This window comes from Athene cunicularia, assembly GCF_003259725.1.
Source record: "Athene cunicularia isolate RWA chromosome Z unlocalized genomic scaffold, athCun1 chrZ_part2, whole genome shotgun sequence".
Taxonomy (NCBI): Eukaryota; Metazoa; Chordata; class Aves; order Strigiformes; family Strigidae; genus Athene; species Athene cunicularia.
The window spans coordinates 23,067,430-23,087,682 of NW_020799143.1; the positions used below are offsets into that span (position 1 = coordinate 23,067,430).

The 20,253-nt window shown below is 38.9% G+C and overlaps 1 protein-coding gene across 1 annotated transcript in view; it reads left to right on the forward strand.

Moving 5' to 3' along the window:
• Positions 1 to 20,253, forward strand: part of TTC39B (tetratricopeptide repeat domain 39B) — a 70,340-nt gene that overhangs the window by 2,272 nt on the left and 47,815 nt on the right. Inside the window, exon 2 of the mRNA XM_026866242.1 lies at positions 14,814 to 14,848. The gene's annotated coding sequence lies outside the window, so the exon portion shown is untranslated. The remainder of the gene's footprint in view (positions 1 to 14,813; positions 14,849 to 20,253) is intronic.

Below are 20,253 nucleotides of genomic sequence, written 5' to 3' on the forward strand. Positions count from 1 at the left end.
CCCCCCCCCCCCCCAAACCGTGACAAATTTCTTATGCCCAAGGCTAAAAGAACTTGATGCTAACTCTTGTATTATTAGCTGTATAATGATATTGATAATATTAACTGTAATATTATTGGTAATTCTGATACATTTTAAAAATTTTATCTAATGACTGATGGAAAGCACTGATACTCCTCTTGCTTGCACTTTCCTAAGATGACTTTCCTCTTCATGGAAACTACAGTTGATGTTATACTTCAGAGACTTCTCATGCTGTTCAGATGTGCTGTTGGTGTGTCATTACATAAGATAAAACTGGAAGTTTATTATTTAAAAATTGAGTCCTGTTTTTAAACTGCTTCTAGTTGTACCAAATACCAAGCAACAATAATAGAACCTGTCTGAAGTATGTGAATGCTTTAACAGCACTCTTATGCTGATCATGCAGTCCTTTTTTACAGTGGATTTCAGGATAGCTATGACATAAGCAGTTCTTATTTTCCTAGTTGGCCTAATCTGTGCTTTTTTTTTAAAAAAAAAAACAACCTATGAAGCACATTGTTGTGTGAATGAGATGAGGAAGTCAGTGGAAGTATGACAACTGCTGTGAAAAAGCTATGAAATTCTTTGTGGTAGATAAGACACCAGTTGCCCTTTAAAAAAATTATACTAGAAGAGTTCCAAAGCCTACAGCTATGGCATCAAGCATTATGCCATCAAAGCACAGCTGATACCCTTGCATCTAGTGAAAGTGATGGCATTTGTTTCTCTTTTGAGCTTTTTTTTTTTTTGACACATAGTAGTGTATTTTTGATTTTCCATACTCTCTTTATTATGAGATTCAGCCTTATCTGTCAAGTAATATGCACATTTTCACATTGCTTGAAAGGTAGAGCTATTCTTACTTCTACCACATGTTTTGACTGGTGGCTTAAGACCTTTGAAATGGTCTTGATTTATACTCCATTTCAGCATTAGATATTTGTGTTTAGTACTTTCCTCTTGCTTTTTGTTTTAACTCCTAGTTCTTTAGCCCTCTGTCTCTGTTCTTGAGTACTGGTTGATTGAGGTTTTTTGCTGTCTCTAATGTCGGTCAGCTGGGTCAACAGCTCAGTTCACTTGCAGCTAACAGCACTCCCACTGAAAAGAATGCATTTGATTGGAGGAGGTGTAATTGGTTATGAATAAACTTGTTATTGATATCTAAGGATTTCAGGTTTTTGAAATGTTGGTTTAGTAACAAATGCTTACACTTACAAACAAAGAAGTTTAGCAGAGGAAAAATAGAAGTTGTAGCATTCAAATAATGAAAGAAACAGCAATGGAAAACATTTTTATTTGCTGTACAATAACAGCTTTTGCCAGATAATTCATCAGTAGTCATGATGGCAACGTATCTAATGCGGAAGCAGGAAGTGGGTAAAGTTAACTATATACTGTTCTTACCTATCAAAGGCTGTTTGTATTGAACAAGTGATTTAAGGAACTTTTCTTTCTTATTCACTTCTTGCCTCTCTTCCAGCTGATGGAGAAACATTTTCAGTTGGCAAACTGAAAATCTTTCAGTACTGAATTAGAGATCTTCCTACACTGGCTGTTCACTTTCAATTCTACTAAGTTGGAGTTTTTTATTTTATTTTGAGTGTCCCACTGTAACATAACGCATAAGGCAGCTTAGATGAAAACTGTCAGGGTTTGCCTCATCATCCATATCAGGAAAGTGAAATGTGGGGATGAAGGTGGGAACGTTAGGTGAGACTGCTGAACAGATCTACCCTCATGAGGGGTAGAATTGGGATTCTTCAGCTCCAAAAAGAGCACAGATATACTGTCTGGCGTTTGTCAAATCGATCTTCCAACTGTGTTTTTCTTTCCTCTTCATAGTTACTTTTATGTGGTAGGTTGTGTTGACTCAAATCAGTGCAAGCAGGCATCTTACCTCCTTATGCACTAGAATTGTATCTTTTGAAGTGATACTGTTTTCTTAGCGGCAAACTGTCTAGTGGTCCTTTGTTTAGACTGAATTGAAGTTTCTGTGAAAGTTAGCCAGTTATGGAAAGTTAAACTTGAGATGTGGCCAGTTCTGAATTAGAATGGGTGAAATGTGACTAGCTGTGAAATACTAACTTTGCCAGAATTTGTAAGACCAAGCTTTTTGATTTGAGTCGCAGGGAGACTAGTGACTTTCCAGTTGCTCATGCCTTAGCAGTATAGAAGACAGTTAAGAGAGTAAACACTTGTTCTGTTTCTGATGCTCTAGTTAATGTCTTACTTTCAGTTAGTGTCTGTACCCTCTGTTTGTATCTCTGAAACCTCTCACTGTGTCTTTACCTCTTCTGCTGAATGGAAAAAAAAAATGAACTGAATAGTCTTTGGAAGCTGGTGGAAGTTGGCTAAATATATATTGCTGCAAGTAGCAAAGTCTTTACCAGCTTTGTCTTTCATCAGTGGTATCTCATCCATGCTGTGTTCAGTGTCCTGGAAAATAACAGACATACCTCGTATTATTGGTTATGGTTAAGAAGAATTAGGTCTAGAAACATGTAACAAGGGTCTTAGCACTTCTTGGACATAATAAATAATATACTAAAGTTCCTTTTGATTTTAATGGGGTTTTTTATGTAATTTCTGTGAAATGTTTGAATGATGACACCAAAGTTGTTGTTAATGAGCTTGACATAAAGTTCTTACAAGATTCAGAGGCATGTCTGCTGCAAGAAGAATTAATTTGAAAAAATAATCTTTCCTATGGCTAGAGAGGACAAGCTTACATTGTCTTCCCTTCTGTAAAGTCTGTTTTGAGAAGAATGGTTGTGTATTGTCTCTACCTTCTCAATCTCCTTAGTTGCCTTTACATTCTTCTCAAATCACTTTTCCTACAGTATAGAAAGGAAGATGTATCCAGCCAAGGTGCATGTTTATATTTGCCTTTCAGTTTAGAATTGCTTGGCAGTTAGTTTTGTCCAATTAATTTAATTAAGAAGTGACATACACAATCTCTGCAGAGATTTTTTTCAGTGAGGAGTGTACTTCGATGCATTTGTACTGGACTCTGAATTTCTGATTGAATATGTGGTTTTCTTGTTTTGTTGTGTGTTTTGGTGGTTTTTGTGTGGTGTGGTTTGTTTTTTTTTTTTTCTTCTCTGGTGCCACTCACAAACAAATATAAACCTCCATGACACTCCTTTGGACTCAGGGCTGTCCAAGGGTGTGTGTGTGTGCGATGAGCAGGAAAGACGGTCAAGTAACTTAAAAATGGAGAAAAAAGCTTTTTATTGCAGCAATGAAGTTCTATTTAGCTACCCTGTTCCTCTGCCTCTTAGAAGTGCTCTTTGTGCAAAAACAACTGCAGGTCAAATAGCAGGAAGGTGCCAGTGTAAACAGTAAGGGAAGCCAACTTGGTATTTAGCCAACTTTAACTGAAACTGTACTCTTGCTTTTATGTGCAAAATGTTGGATATGAATCTGAACATGAATAACTGTTGACAGCAGCCATTTGCATGTCAATTAAAGTGAAGTATATTATGATCCTTTACTTGCTGAGTGTGTAACTGAATCTGCTTATTTCCACTTTCAAGTCAGGAGGGAGAGGTGTCAATTTAAAACAGCACAAGCTCAGCCAGTTATGTTCAGAACAAGCAAGACTGTCAGTTCACTAAAGTGTGACTGCTTTGTGCCCTGCCTTTGGGAGTAGGTTCAGAAAAACCTTCATCTTGTTGCTCCCTTTGGTATGTAACCAGTCCAACCCACAGCAGCTGACATTGCTGCATATAATCCCCTCAGTTGATGTTCATTCTCAGTCCTGCCCTGGTTTATACAGGGTGGCTGGTATGCTGTTTAAGAATTGTCTGGATTGCATGCAGCTGAAGACAAAGTAGGAATTGTCCACTTCTAAAAACATGTTGGTTAGTTGCATTTAATTATGGCAGGTACTTTAATGACAAACATCTGTTCTCAGTAAAAAATGGAAGGTGGATTTTTTAAGACTAGATTTTCATATGTCTCCTGGAAATTTTGGGGTGACCAGCTGCATTTAAAAGGCCACTGCTCTCCAGACTAATGGAGAAACCTTTGTTCTTGTGGGTACTGGCATCTAATTTTTGAGCTAAATGACACTGAAGTTTGGATTGCTAACTGTTCAGCAACTCTTTAGTTAACCAAATTTCCAGTAAAACTGGGTTCTACATTACCAACTCCTGTTTTGTTTTTTTGGAATGTGCTTGGTTTTGTTTTGTTTTTTTTGTTAAAGCATGACCCCAGACCAAGTCACCCACATTAGTAAAGGTCTTGCATGTGGCATACTGTTCTACGTAGATTAAATTTGAATAAGTAAGTCCAAACTTCTGGGTTTGATCTTTGGCATCTGACAGCTGACGTTCTTTATCTGCAGTGAAAAACATCTAGAAAAACACAGGTCCTCTCAAACAGCCACCAGTGAGTTTACTCAGCTTTTTGGAAAAACACTGATATTTTATGCAACTATCCTTGAGAACCATTTTTATAAAACAGATGGGTTATATTTATAGTTCAAAGCGGTAAGTTTAAATAATATGTAAGCATGAAAATATGTGCTTTTTTTTCCTTTAGAGAAGTGAATTTCATTTTTTAGTTTTCATGTAAAAATTGGTTGTACTGAGTAGGACAGAACTTGTGCATTTCAATTCAGTTCTTGCTGCCTGAAGGCTATTTCTGTCTCTGGGAAGGGGAAATCGTTTTCCTCTTTTGTAACAGCTACATCGTCTCCTTCCCCTTTGAACTGAGTGTTTTTCAATGGTTTCCGTTCCTTGGCTACCAGTCGTTAATACCAGGATCCGGTGTCACAGTGTAGCATGTGTAGATGACGGAGAAGGGTTGGGAATATCTTCTGTTGTCCCAAAAAATCAGGGTTATCCGGCATGCATAGAGTCGAGATACTTGTAATGCCGTGTCTGCGTAGGGATGATTAGGTGGTGACTCCACAAATCTAGCCCTCGGCACACAGGCAAGGGACGTATTTATACACTTCAAACTACAACATGTTTTCTGTTAGTGAGCATTGGTTAGTTTCTTACCACTTTTAATAACACGCCTCGTCTTGATTTAAAGTCACAGTATCCTCTATTTTAACTGCGCAGGTTCAATGAGGAAGGGGCTTTTCTTGTAGGGGACTTTTTCCTACTCGAGGGGGGGGGTTTACTGTGTTAATGAGGAGCGCTCACTCGTAGTTCGGGTAGTTCTCTCGTTGCTTCAATTAGCAGCTTTTGTTCCTGTGCACTTACCTTTGTATTTCCATGCTTGATGGTCTTATGGTGTCATACCTCGCTTTTAACTCAGTTTTTCCTGTTTAATTGCAGTGTTGCTTCTTCAGGGTCACTCTGTCAGCTTTCCCAGTTCCTTCATCAATTCCTCCCATTCTTTTGCAACCCTTCTTCTGTTGTTTTATTAAGATGTAACACTCCCTTTGCTCCCCTGATTTGTTTCTCTGCCAGGGCAGCATCGAAACACCTTTTCTCTCATATGTTTGGGGGTTTTTTGACAGTAAGCACTAAGATGTAGTTTAATTCCCAGGTTACTTTTCTGCTAGTTGTGGACTGCCTTTTTCTATAAGAAATTACTATATCAAGTCATATGAAGTGTAACTAAAAAGTTGAGATTTTAAAGCTCTTTATAGTCCAAAGTATTCTCAGTTTTGAATAAGTATTAGGATGTGAAAAGTATATTTTTGAAATGCAATCTGAATTTTACTTGGCTCATAAAAATGCCATTTATTTACATCAATGCTTTATGAATTATCTCAAGATAACTGACACATTAGTTTCTGGATCCTGCTGTAGTGCTGGGAATTACTTTCTCTTAACATCTGGAAGAATATGCAGTCCTAGGTAATGTTTTATCATGGATTGCCTATTTAAGCAACAGTTGAATTTGACCTTATGTGACATAATCATCCAATTGTTAGCACACAGGAAAGGTGTCCTTAACAGATTATGTTTCATAGATCAAGTTCTCTGAATTACTTTTTCTTTTTTTAGTTTGTACATGTTCTATCTGAAGTCTGTAGATGTAGATATATTACCACACTTCTCTTACTGCAGATGAATCAAAAAACCCCATTTTCCTTACTGGAAGTACTTATTTCTAACTAAGCAGTATTACAAGCTGAGCTTTCACAACTTTAGACCAGTGAGCTTGCAGTGTTGTTCATCTCTATCATTCTTTTTGTGAAGTAGTCATTTCTGATACTTGATGCTTCAGTGGAATGGTTTGGGGAGGGGGCAGGTGTGTGTTAAAGAAACAAGAACAAATCCATGTAACCTCTGGAAAAGAGACCTTATAGGGACAATGGGCATGCTTCTGAATACTGCTTTGGGAAAGAGCAGTATTCAGAAACTACTTGAAAAGGAGTCTATACCTGCATTATTGCTTTGATTCTGTGAAAGGAATTCTAACAGTAGGTTTGGCAGTGTAAAAGCATCTTTGATTCAAGTCATAGCCTGTAAGATGATTCAAACACATTCTTAATAACTACAGATAATTGCTCCTTGTGTAACAAAAGCTGTCAGTTTCATGAAACTTGGCTGGTGTCAAACCCCTAGTCTTTAGTGTTTAGGTGAACTGTAATGTGTGCTTTTCAGACTCTTAATTTGGTCCCATGAAAGACAGTGTCTGTGGTTTTTCTCTCTGGTGTGCTCTAGTAGTTAGCAGTTTGTCTGAAAAATGTGAATTTGACATAGCAGAAAAAAGGCATGATAAAAGCTAATGTTTACAAGAAACTGAAGAGGTTTTGCCTGGTACTGATTTTGTTTCTGTGAGTTCTTTATATGAGCCAGAGGTAGTAAGTACTTTGCTGTCCTTCATTTGGTGAATTAAAAAGATTCATTTTTTTTAAGTAGCTATTACAATAAGTCATGTGTTCTACTTCTTGAACTCTTTTCATGGGATTTTTTTTTTTTTTTATATCTTACATATTTATCAACATTCAAGATGGCTGAACTCTAGGAAAGTACAAAATCTTGCAGTTTTTATTGTATTGGTGTTGGATGCTAAAACTTTCTGTTTTCTACTGTTTGCTGATTGAGGATCACATTAATAACAGGAATTAATCCAGAATTTTTTGTCAGAATGACCTTTCAGTCTTTCTTAGAATTGTTGCTTTCCATTATACAACCTCAAACTGTATGTATGATTTCTTTCTTTTTTTTTACATAATTTTGTGCAACTCCTCATTTGAGACTGACTTACTGATCCCAGTCACTTAAAGGGAGTGTATTTTTGTTATTCTTGATTTGTATTCCACTAATTCTTTATGGCTGAACATTTCATTAGCATTATGTTCTTTTCGAGAGTATTGATTAGAATTTGTATTGAACAGAAAGAAGCCTTGGAGAAATTCTGTTAGAAACAATTTAATTACAGTCTTCCACCAGCAACTGTTTTTCCTCTTGTTTACTCAGCTAATTCTCAGTAAAATGCATGTTTTATCAGATACCTTTTAAAAACTAGATCAGTGGAGCATCTAAAAGAAGAAGGGCTTGTGAAGTCCAAAGTATTTGTCACTACAGCCCCTTCAATCAAACCAGGCTTTAAATTTTCTCAAACCATCCCTTTTTTCAAACCATGTCAACTCTGCTCTAATTCTTTTATTAGTTAAATAAGTTTTGCAGGTTGTTTTTGGTTTAGCCTTTTTTTTTTTTTTTTCTATGGTGGTTGGTGGGGGTTTTTTGTTTGTTGTTATTTGTTGGTTGGGGTTTTTTTTCCCCCTAGGATTGGTGTCATGTTAACCAGTTTACAATAACCAAAATCTTTCATGTATTTGCTGCTTGCTGTGGTGGTAGCTCTGGGCTGTTATAGAAATTCTTTGGCTAAAGTTTCAGGGTTCACTTGAAAGACTAAGAAAATCTCAATATTTCTGTAATGCAGATGCAAAATGCTTGAGTAGAAAACTGGACCTAGCATCAGCCATGCTCCCATGTAGCTGCACATCTGAGAGTTTTGCTAATTTCATTGCTATTTGCTCAGGAGACTTTCCAGCCTCTGTTAGCAGTTCTCAGTTCAGTCAAGTCAACTAAGGGGAGAGATTGTATGCTGTCCTTCCATATCTTTGAGTAATATTCTTAGGAGCTTGCTTGTTGCTGTAATGTGCAGTAAGTTTTAAACGCACAGTGATTTTAACTTGTCACTGCCCTGGTCCTGGAGTGTAAAATTTTTACCTAGAAGTTTCTCTAAATTATTTTTAGTGTAGTCTTGGTTAAGGCTAAGGAGAAATGCATATTTACGAAGTTGCATAATAGAAAAGGAAAACAAAAAAGTGTATGTACTTAGATTTTGTTCAGATTTTTATTTTTTAAAATATTCTGACCCATTTGGTAATAAAACTGTGTGGTGACTACTGATTTACAGAAACTATCTGGAAACTAGTTCTGTTGTAGAAACAAAAATTGTATGGAAATCCTCTTTCATATTCTTAGTTCATACTATGCATGTTGTAGGTCAGTTTCTTCTTATACGTCACCCATTCTTTTTCCATAATCATGGGGTTTTTTTCTGTATTCAACATTAACAAGGAAAAAGAGATTTAGTCCATACCCCAACATGCAATGGGTATGCCATTGCCCTTTCAACTGTCTCTGAACAGTTTTAGCCACAGGGAATGGGATGCATCTCCCCTGACTTTAGAAAGCTGCTTCTGACCTTGTCAGTAACTAAGTTTTGTTTAAACTCTCTGAACTCCTGTGAGATGAATCCTTATACAGAATAATTTTCATGTGAATGTAGTGCAAGATGTGTTATTGTTTCCATTGGGTTTAGAAATTCAGACCTCTTAGTGAAGCCTCTTTACATAGAATCCAGCCACTGATTTCAATACTGATGACAGGGCTTCCCACAGGCAGATGCAGGGCAGCATGGCTGTTGACAGAGACTGGGTTTGCTGTGTTTTTTTGTTTTGTTTTTTTTTTTTTGGATAAGGATGTTATGGGGCTGAATTACAGAAGACAAGAGGATAAAAATAGATGTACCCATACTAGAATTGAAATCTGGACAAAAACATCAGGACTAAACGCATCACAATGTATGTGCTTGCGAAATACATAACTGTCTTCATAGATTCCCATGCTTTGCGATATGTTAATATGTGGGCTTTCCAGGGAGGGAAGGTACTGTTAAGTTTATATTCTTTAAATCTTCCCTTAAAACTGTGCTTTATTTAGTACCTACAAAATAAAGCTGTGACTAGACAGGTAAATGTATTATAGCAACAGTATTTAATTCTGACTAGTATTATTTCCCCATTATCTTCTGTGGTCTCAATTGTCTGTTGAATCAGTGTGCAGCCTTATTGATGTTATGTTGATATTTTTGAGATAAGGTTCCCCACCCCCATCTAGAATGGACTCCAAATCATGGCTAGTGTTCCTAGATACTATTGGACTTGGTTTTCTAATGTCATAGGACAGAATCTAGATGGTTAATACCTTATATGGTAATCATATCTTGTCATAAATCTGTATTTTAAAGAAATAGTTTAGATTGGCCAAGTTTGTCTACTTCACTTTGAGAAAAAGCAAATGTTTAAACATTTAGTTTGACCAAAAATATTAGTAAACTTAAGACAATTTACAGAGAGTCGCAGGATACCATCTAGAAATTGCTTGAAGCTAAATGACTTCCGACAGAAAGGAGAGTTCACTTTTGATGCTAGGATTTCTGTAATAATCATGGCAAGCAGTTACTTCCACTTGTTACCAGTGTACTAGAACAACAGTACAGTCACTGATAAACATTCTATACTAAGGGTCTTTCACACTGTTTTTGATGAGGCTTTGAAGGTGGATTGTGGTTTGCTGTGTATGGTTTCTCCTCTCGTTGCTAAATAGTACAGTAAGTCTGGTCAGGTTTTCTGCAGTAATACACTGTATCCATCTATGTCTCTGATGTTGACCTTGGATTTGCAAAACCTGAGTATCTCTAAGTTGTGTAAAATTAATTCTTTTCAAACATGCTCACATCTTGAAAGTGATGCATCAAAGAGATGTGAAATAGTACAATAATCAACCAGGAAAAAAATGAAGATCATAAAATTCAAGAAAAATAATTTTGAGACAGCTTTATTTTGTCAAATCTTGTGCCAAACTTTTTCTCACATTTGTAGAAAAGTCTGAATTTGTTTTTGTCATGCCATCTAGTGACGGTTTTACTTGCATTCCTGTGTTTTAAATTCTTGGATTGTCGTGTTCTCTGAAGCAGGTGCAATAAAAATCAGTGGATTGTAGCATTAGCCAGCATCATGCACTGAGAAACATGGTTGTTAAGCTGTTTCTCTGTGTACCGACTTAAATGTTAATATATTTATTTTTCTGAGTAGAATATCTGCGGGGAAAAAAAAAAAAAAAGCGCTATATTGCCCTTTTTGTGGGGATTTAACTGCAGTTTGTATTTCCTGAATGTTTCTGCTGAATATGTGTGTGTGTGGTTGTTACAACAAGGATATTCTGGAGCAGTGCCTTTGGGATTTGCTGCAGGATGGACCCGGGTCAGGTGAAGGAAATGAATAAAGGACTGCATTAACCTCAGTCTCTGTCAAGTCTGTCCAGCCATGTAAATAAAGGAAATTGTATTCCTATGCTAACACCATTAACGTGTAGAGCTCACAAATATGTCTGATTTAGTTGCACACAACTTTAGGCTTGAAGGAACTTGTACACAGCATGTTATCAGTGCTAAGTAAAACTGTCTATCTTGAATTAAATAATCTGTTTTGCTGTAGATGAAAATGAACAGGTACTTCTGGAAATTGATTATGGCATTTCAGCTGTGTCAACTGGAAGTTACAGTGTTGGCATGAAGCAGTTGAAGATGGGAACCTTACTTAGGCTTTAACCAAATGTGTAAAAACGTGTCTGTCCACGTTTTTAGGCTGCTTCTGTACTCGGAGGAATGGATAAACTTATATCAATCACCTGATTATTCTTTTCTTAATTGACATAATATATATTATATGCATACCTATATGTGTGTATTGTGTATATTATATACAGTCTGAAGTTGTCAAGATACTCTGTATTTTATGCAATACTTCAGTCTTACTTTTTTTTCTTTTCTTGAAGAGACTTAATTTACAAGTAAAATTTAACAGACTACTGGAGAAAAGTGAACATGCTCTGAGTACTTCTGAAATCTTTTATATCTTGTGAGGGACATGATGAATACCAGAAGCTAATCCGGGAGGAGCTGTTCTGGGTACTTCAATTGCAGTCTTTTCCCTTAGAATTTAGGATGATTTTTTGCTGTAATGGGTATGGAATGGAGTAGAAAATGGCTATGCTTCTCTTTTAGTGCATTCAACTTTATACATAGGGAATCCAAGAGAGTGTGTAGAGCCAACTACAAACATGTGTGAGATAATTAAGGAAACAAGAACAAGATGTCAAATTCAATACCTGTTTTGCATGCAGGAGGAATGAGAAGTCATGGAGAACTTCAGAAAAACTGTTTTTTTTTTTTTAAAAATCAGCATAGAAGTAGCCACCTTCAGCAATGTTGGTTTTAGCTCCCTTGAGGAGTCTCTTGACAGGCTGTGATTACTCCCTATGCTTTGGTATACAGGAAAAAATGCCAGGGTTGTACTTAATCTTCTAAATGTTTAGACATGCATTTGAGCAGTGTGAGTAACAGGGAGAAAAATTCAGTGGGAGCCAGATAGAGTAGGCCCATACTTAGACAGAGTGTGAATTATCTCCTCCCTTTCTTGTACATAGCTACTGCTCTCAGGTTTTAAAGAGCAGGCAAGAGGTTGATGTCACAGGCGTTTTCACTGGGTGTAAATGTTTGATTGTTACTGTTCTTTATAAATACCTGACAGTTGGCAGTACCTTGGCTTTTGCTTGTCAAGTTTGTTCTCTTAGGAAAAGGGGAGGTGTGCTAAAAAAGATAATTAGTGCATTTTGTTATTTATTTTGCTGAATTTCCCCTCTTGTGTCTAGAAGTCGTTCAGGGAAGCAAACAGTGTTCAGAATGCGCTTTATTAGATTGATGGCTTCTATCAGTGTCTGGAGTAATACATGGGTAACAGAAAGGCATTCTCTTCAAGATGTTTGGTTTCTGTTGGCTTCTGTTGGTTTCTGTTCAGCTTTTCAAAACCAGCTCTCTTCAGATCAGGCTTCATTTTACTGGTGCCTTCTAAGTTGATTCCTGTATTCTTCACAGTAGGTCTTGTTCTGACTGCTGTAGTATTGTTGGCTGGTAAATTTAGCTTTAAAGAGAGCATTTGGGCAGTCTGTTAATAATATTTCTTTGAATACATTCATGTTACTCCTTGGCAGTGGCAGCTGCAGGCAATAAAGAACAAAGTGATTGCAGTAGTTCAAAGCTGATGCAGTAGCGCAGTCTATCTGTGAAGGATGATAAAAGTCCTGTCCTTTTGCAGCAGTTTGTTTTTTCTTCTGAAGAGAAGTTTTTTCCTCAGTATGCAAGTGAAGTAACATTTTCTGGCGGGTGGATCACAGTCACATAGTGTATTGCTGAATTTATCCTGTGGCAGAGGAACAGTATCTAATGCATCATTAAAATGTTTGATTACTTATCAGCTGCATTTTCTGGTGAGTTTGCTGAGAAGTGCAAAATTCATGAAGTATAGGTCTGTCTTCTGAAGTATTACTGAATATTAGTTTCAATCTTACATTATTATCATGCTTAAGGTAGGTACCACTCAGACACTAATCCTCTACCTCATTGCCTGTGACTATAACAGTATTCTGAGTGTGTGCATTATCTCCACTGAGTGGACCTTGATGCAAGCTGCAGTTGGGTTTCAGCAAGGCACTTGTTTCTTTTATTAGTGTGGTTTTGGTTTGAAAACTTTTTTTGAAGGTTTGATGCAAACACTGTAGTGCTTGTGTCATTGGTGGTTACGTACCCTGAGAATGCTGTGTGAGATTTGTATTTGTAGTCCTTTGCACACCAGCTCATTGTTATTCCTGGGTTATGTTAAAAATTAGAACAATTTGTTCCACTATGCTTCCAGTTTTTCTGATGGAAAGAGCAGAAAGGGCAGTAGGAAATAGTTTCTGTTTGAGGAGTGACCAAGTAAGGTAGTAGTCTTTAGCTTGGAAAAGAGATGATTTGGATCATATAACAAAGGTTTTCAGAATCATGAGTGTCAAGGAAAGAGCAAGTAGGAATTCATTCTTCAGTGTCTTTCAGTTCAAGATCTAGGGTCTGTTAAATGAAGGTAGTAGGTGCTAGGTTCAAGTAGAAATTATTATTTTGCACAAAATGGGTGGCAGACCTGTGAAATTCCTTACTAAGGTTATGACCTCATGAATAAAAAAAGAAGCCTACATGAGATCAAGGGGAGACTGGGCCAGTACTTGGAACAGAGATCTACGAAAATCACCAGAAGCACAAACCATATCAAGGCCTGGAATTTCTTTAGTTGCCAAAGGCTAGTGGAAAGTGTAGGGTGGAGAGAAAGGTGTAGGAGTGAAGGTTGTTTGCCCTGTTGCTTCTCCTACACAATTCTACAGACCAATTTTAGAACTGGATACAGAAACATATGACCCTTGAACTGAACCATTCTGACCATTTTAATGTTTGTGCATGTCTTACTTTATTTTAATTTGAAATTTGAGTCTAGATGGAAGGAGACATCCTCTGGATGTCTGAACCAAGCTATTCACACATCTGCATGATCAGGCTGTATATACATGCTATCTGTAATGCATCCTAGTATATATACCCTGGTCAACCTGCATATCAGCTATATTCTCAGAACACTTAATTTTTTAATTTTTTTTTTAATGTGTAGATATGTCACTGATTTGCCACCAATCAGAACTAATAATGTTTGATTCCAGTATGAATACAAAATATTTTGGTAGGTTTACATGTTTACATTTATTTTGCATTTTGCACATCTAACCAGAAACCAATGCTACTATGAATTCCTCTGTATAGCCCTGTACCAAGGCCAAAGAATTGGTCAGTAATCATTTACTGGGTACACCTAGATACTGCTTAGGCAATTAGATTTATAATTGAAAATAATTCTGTTAGAAGTTGTTAGAGATGTCTAGACACAGAAGTAATTTATTACCTAGAATACATTGGATAAGGTCTTAGATGTGCCACAAACTGAGATTAATGAGAACTGGGGAGAATGAACTGTAATAGTTTACAGATCTCTGCCAAGGAGCAGTGAAACTAGGTAATAGGTAATTCCAGCAGGGGGAGATCACGACCACGGACTCATGGACCACTGACCCAAATTACACCCCAGATTCATTTCTAGAGATTTCTAAGCTTTAGTGTGCAGAATCGGAAGTAGGAGGGAAGTATGATAATGATTGCCATGAATTCTCATGTTTATGTATGAATACCTACTGAATATGTATGGTTGAATAATATATAAACTGTATGATTCTTGTGACTGGTATGCGTTGTTGGTGAGAGCACTCACCCGCACACCCAGCCATCAATAAAGAAGCGTCTGCTTATCTGCATCAAATTGGTGTCGATAGTTAATATCCCGACTCTTCGGTGATAGATATACTGGTCAGGTAGTGTATCCTGGATACATCAAATGTGCTGCGCAAGCTCCTGAGGCATGTCTGTATTGCCTCATGATATACATGGTGGAAGTTCAGGAGTCTGAAAAGGAAGAGGTCATGTATCTGTTTGGGTAACAATTTGCGCTGAAAGCATGACAGTAAGACAGGAGACTGTGAATATTCTAATTTTTACTGTATATTGCAAAATTATGTGCTGTCTGGTAATGATAACTTTCTGCTTTGTTATGGAAAGAGTTCCAAAACATATGCACATTTGACTGAAATAGTGTATTTTTTCTTTTGCAGGAAAATTTTGAAGATGCCTTTGAAAACATCCCTGTGTAAGTAGAATTTTTTAGAAATATGCATTTACACAGCAATGAAATACTTCATGCACACCATTCCAGGTGTTGTGGTTTGAACTTGACTGGTAGCCAGTCACCAGGTGGACAGTTCTTTACTTCTCTCCCCACCCCCCTCCCCCTGGTGAAATAAGGGAGGAACAAAAAATAGAAAAAGAAATTTGTAGGTTGACTAAAAAAATAATTTAATAATAATAACAAAACCACAGTAACAATAGTAAGTCCAAACAGGTAAAATACAGCAGTGGCTCACTGACTGGCAACCAGTAAACAGCCCGTCCCCATAGCAGCGATCTCAACCCCACCAGAAATCCTGCTGTGCCAACTGGGAAACCCAAACCGAAACGGGGCGTGAACAAGCACTGTCTGCCTATATACTGAGCATGATGTCACATGATATTGAATGCTCCAGTGACTGATCCAGACATGGCCTTTTCGCTGGCCTCCCTCGCAGCCCAAGGAAAGTTAATTCTGTCCTGGCTGAAACCAGGACACCAGGGAAGCATCATTTTATATGCACTGACTACATTCACATTTTCCAGACCGGTTAAGGTCACTAAGAGTTGGGAAATGGACATTTCATTAGGTGATAGATGTGATGCAGTATTTGTCAACAAATGTGAAAGCTGTAAAAGAATTAGAAATAGAAAATCTAGTAACTTTTAGTTGCATGCTGACAGCTCTAGACATTTCTGCATGGTGAAAAAGTGATAGCATTAGTCAAAACCCTTTGGATCACACATTGTGCAAGACCATTTAAGCAAAATTTTCAAATTGAAATTGCTATACCTCATAATACATTATGATGCACAGATGTTTTTCACTAATAAAGTGAGATACAGTCACTTCTCTGGCATTATATTTCATGCTTAAAGCAACACCTTAGTTAAACTGTGATGGAAACAGATGATGCTGTTCATAAGTGGTGTTAGTTTTTCTGTAGCATTTTGTTGCATTCTTGTGCCACAAAGCATGCGAGGAGAACTCTAGTGATATCCTCAGATTGCTAAAACACTTCTAGACCCAGGAGCAGTAACTTTGAGCTGAATTTAATTGCCAAAATATCCATGGCCTTGGCAAATTATACTTCACAGATTTGCCAGACCGTCTGTTTGTATCTTACCTAGAGCAGTGAGGTCTGCTCTCTGTGTAAAACTGAGGTTGAAAAAGTAAACATACTTATTCCTGAGACTCAGAAGGAAGGAAGTAAGAATCTGAAGTACTTGTTGAGAAAATGTTGAGAACTTCTCATGTTAAGGATTACTTTTTCTTCCTTTGACACCCTAGCGGTTGCTGTATGATTACATACCTTTTCTCTCTGGCCCTTGCTTTTCTTGGGAGAGGGAAGAAAGTCAGTCTGTAATATTTACTTTATGAGAATGTTTATCCAACACTCATTCCTTTTAGGAGAAAGTTGTTTTGTTGTTTTTATTGATATCTGAGCTGGGCACGGATGTTTGTTATTGGTATGCAGAGATTTGACTTGTTCTTCCTGAGTGTCAATAGCTGCCATACAGAGTCACTTTTTATAGTGGTGTAGAAGTTACTCATGTTTATTCTGGCTGGTACTGCTTCTGTCTGCAGTAACCACTATGTAGAAGAGTAAACACGGGATGATGGAGAGAATATTAGTGGGACAGAAATTGTGGTGTTACTTAATGTCTGTAGTCGAACAGTTGTCGCTGTGGTGGTTGTGCTTATCCACTAGCCAAAAATACTGTGCTGTTATTTTGTTGACTAATTCTGGTATCTGTGTATTCTAAAACTAACTTTCTATTTGTTCAGGTTTCACAGTCTTTAGTTCAGCCTGTTTCAGTAATGTAGGACCACCCACAGTTCTTGTTCAGATGATCCTGCACAAGCCTTAGTAAAAGCACAGTGTGAGTAACCACATTCCCTGAGATGTTACTAATGTCCTCTTGACCTACTTACCTTTCCTTTCACCCAGCTGCAACTGGGTGCCCCTCACTCCTGGGTAGTCAACAGGTAGCTTGATGTTTTTTCAGCAGGCCAACAAACAGAAAATTAAGTATTATAGTGTAGCCTTTCTGTTAGTAGGTAACCTTCAGTTATTTCTTCACTACCTAGATATTTATTTTGTCTCTTGAGTCCACTGCTTCTCTGTCAAATTTGACTAGTTGAAACTAGCCAATAGATTAAAATATTAAGAGCGTAAGGACACAGAAGTGGACAGTCAGCATGATTTTGTATGTTGTTTCCTTTGAAAGTGAGGTTCATAGGCAGTCAGTTTGTGAATATTCGAGCTGTAAGAGTAGGATGATCTCAGCTAGAATACTTGCTGCTGATGACTTGCTCTGTGTTTAGACAATTAGCTACTCTGCAGTTACAGAAAAGATGTAGAAATGTGTGTGTTCTTTTGTAACTGGGCAGGATTCTTCATTTGATTAATCTCTCTCTTAAATGTTTTAGAAGGTGCAGCTATTATTTAAAAAGTGCCTAAGGAACTGAAAAAAAAACCTTGGGACTTTCTGTGGAAGTCTTCAATCTTACATTCCTTGAAACTCTTTGGTTGTAGTTTTCAAACTACTCTGGAAGTTTGCCTGAGGGGAAGCCTTTCCCAAATCTAGTGCCACAGAGGTTATTATTAAACTTTCCCTGTCTACAATTAATGGTAGGGTTTTTTCTGTTAAAAGTAGTAGAAATTTGGAAGCAGTATTATATTGAAGCAATGAATTACCAGAGGTTAGATCTTTTGGGAAGCTATATCTGTTTTTTTGATTTTGCTTTTGATAACATTCATCTTAAAATTTGCCTATGTATACATGTTTAAATCTATCTTATTTTGTATAAGAAAGTGGCACTCTAACAGATCTGATATGCCTGACATTGGTTTGAGTGGTTTATTGTAGTTTGGTTAAACCCAACTGAATGGAACTAAAATGTACCTTTTTTCATAGAGAGTTTTATCTACGAAGACTGTTAATGTTTACTGATGAGATCAGAGCTGGTTCAAATTATGTCAGGTTGTGGTGGTTTAAGCCCTGCCGGGACTGGAGACCATGTTGCCATTGCCCCTCCCTCACTCTCAGCTGGTCAGGCTGGCAGTGAGGCACAAACCCCGGGTTAAAATAAGAAGACATTTAATACAACAGTGTGATAAACAATCTGAACAACAACAGTAGCAATGATAACAACAATAAACAGCGATAACAGTAAACAAGACAAAAGACATACAGAGAAATACCACAATGGTTAGAGACAGCCCACCATGTGCTCCCCACGACCAAAGCAACAAAGGAAAAAGTTCCCGTGCTGCCGCACCCAGATTTCACATCAGCATGGTATGTATAACCTGGCTGGAGAACCCTTCCCCCTCTCTGCTGAGGAAAACTTAACCTTATCCTAGCTGAACCAGGACATAATCCACCCCTTTATACCATTTGCATCATGTCCAGCTGCCATTTAGAAGTTAATAATAACAAAACAACAATTAACAAAGGCACAGCACAATTCACGGCATGTTCTCACCCAGAATCAAGTCCCCCTGTGGTATGCATCGGACCTCTCCATTGTCCTGCATCACCCACCAGGTACACCCAGGCCCTTTGGCAAAAGCAATCCAGTGGATGGGTTTGCCTTTACCTTTGCCTGGTGCAGGACTAAACCAGACCATTTTTCCCAATATATTCCTCATGCACACCACAGGGACTTTATCCCCATCTACAGCACATGGAGGTTTTGACTGAGCCAGGCCAGCTCGACTGGCAGATCCTCTTGCGTTGACTAGCCAGGTGGCCTTTGATAGATGCGTGTCCCAGTCTTTGAAGGTCCCACCTCGCAGTGCTTTTAATGTGGTTGTTAACAGTCCATTGTAGCGCTCGATCTTCCCAGAGGCTGGTGCGTGGTAGGGGATATGGTAGACCCACTCGATGCCGTGTCCTTCCTCCCAGGCATCTATGAGGTTGTTTCGAAAGTGGGTCCCGTTGTCTGACTCAGTTCTCTCTGGGGTGCCATGTCACTTGTCACATTGCACTTCGGTTTCAAGGCCCAGGAGGGTGTTCCAGGCAGTGGTGTGGGGCGCTGGGTAAGTTTCCAGCCATCCAGTGGTTACTTCCACCATTGCGACTCGATTTCAAGCCCACCTGTATGTTGCATCTCTACCTTGGTGGCTCGAGGTCTCATGGGCCCACCGGGCTATGAACAGTTCACCTTTGCGCTGCCAGTCCAAGTCCACCTGAGCCACTCTGATCTTAGCAACTTGGTCTGCCTGCTGGTTGTGTCGATGTTCATCAGTGGCCCGACTCTTGGATACATGGGCATCCACATGGCGCACCTTCACAATGAAGTTTGCCACACGGGCTGCAATGTCCTGCCATACTTCAGCAGCCCAGATGGTTTTACCCTTACGTTGCCAGTTGTTCTGCTTCCATTGCTGCAGCCATTCCACAGGGATTCGCCACTGCCCCCGAGTCGGTGTAGAGGTAGAGCCTCGGCCACTTTTCCTGCTCAGCAATATCCAAAGCAAGCTGGATGGCTTTCACCTTTGCGAACTGGCTCGATTGACCCTATCCCTCAGCAGCTTCAGCTTCAGTGACCCGTCGTGTGGGACTCCACACAGCAGCCTTCCATCGTCGATGTTTTCCCACAATGTGACACGACCCATCAGTGAACAGGACATATCGCTTCTCCTCATCCGGCAGCTCGTTATATGGTGGGGCCTCCTTAGCACGTGTCACCTCCTGTTCTGGTGACATCCCGGAATCTTTGCTCTCTGGCCAGTTCGTAATCACCTCTAGTATCCCTGGGCAGCTGGGCTTCCCTATTCGAGCCTGTTGTGTTATCAATGCAACCCATTTATTCCACATGGCATCTGTTTCGTGATGTGTGGAGGAAGCCTTTCCTTTGAACGTCCACCCCAGCACCGGCAGTCGGGTTCCAGGAGGAGCTGTGTTTCAGTGCCGACCACTTCTGAGGCAGCCCGAACTCCTTCGTACGCTGCCAGTATCTCCTTCTCAGTTGGTGTATAATTAGCTTCAGAGCCTTTGTATCCCCGGTTCCAAAAGCCTAGAGGTCGGCCTCGGGTCTCCCCAGGTGCTCTTTGCCAGAGGTTCCAGGTAGGGCCATTCTCCCTGGCTGCAGTGTAGAGCATGTTCTTAACCTCCTGCCCTTCCCGTACTGGCCCGAGGGCTACTGCTTGGGTAGTCTCCCGCTTAATTTGTTCAAAGGATTGTTGTTGCTCAGGGCCCCATTCAAAATCATTCTTCTTACGGGTTACGTGGTAGAGAGGGCTCACAATCAGGCTGTAGTTCGGGATGTGCATCCTCCAGAACCCCACAGCGCCCAGGAAAGACTGAGTCTACTTTCTAGAGGTTGGTGGGGCCATGGCTGTGATCTTGTTTATCACCTCCATTGGGATGTGGCGA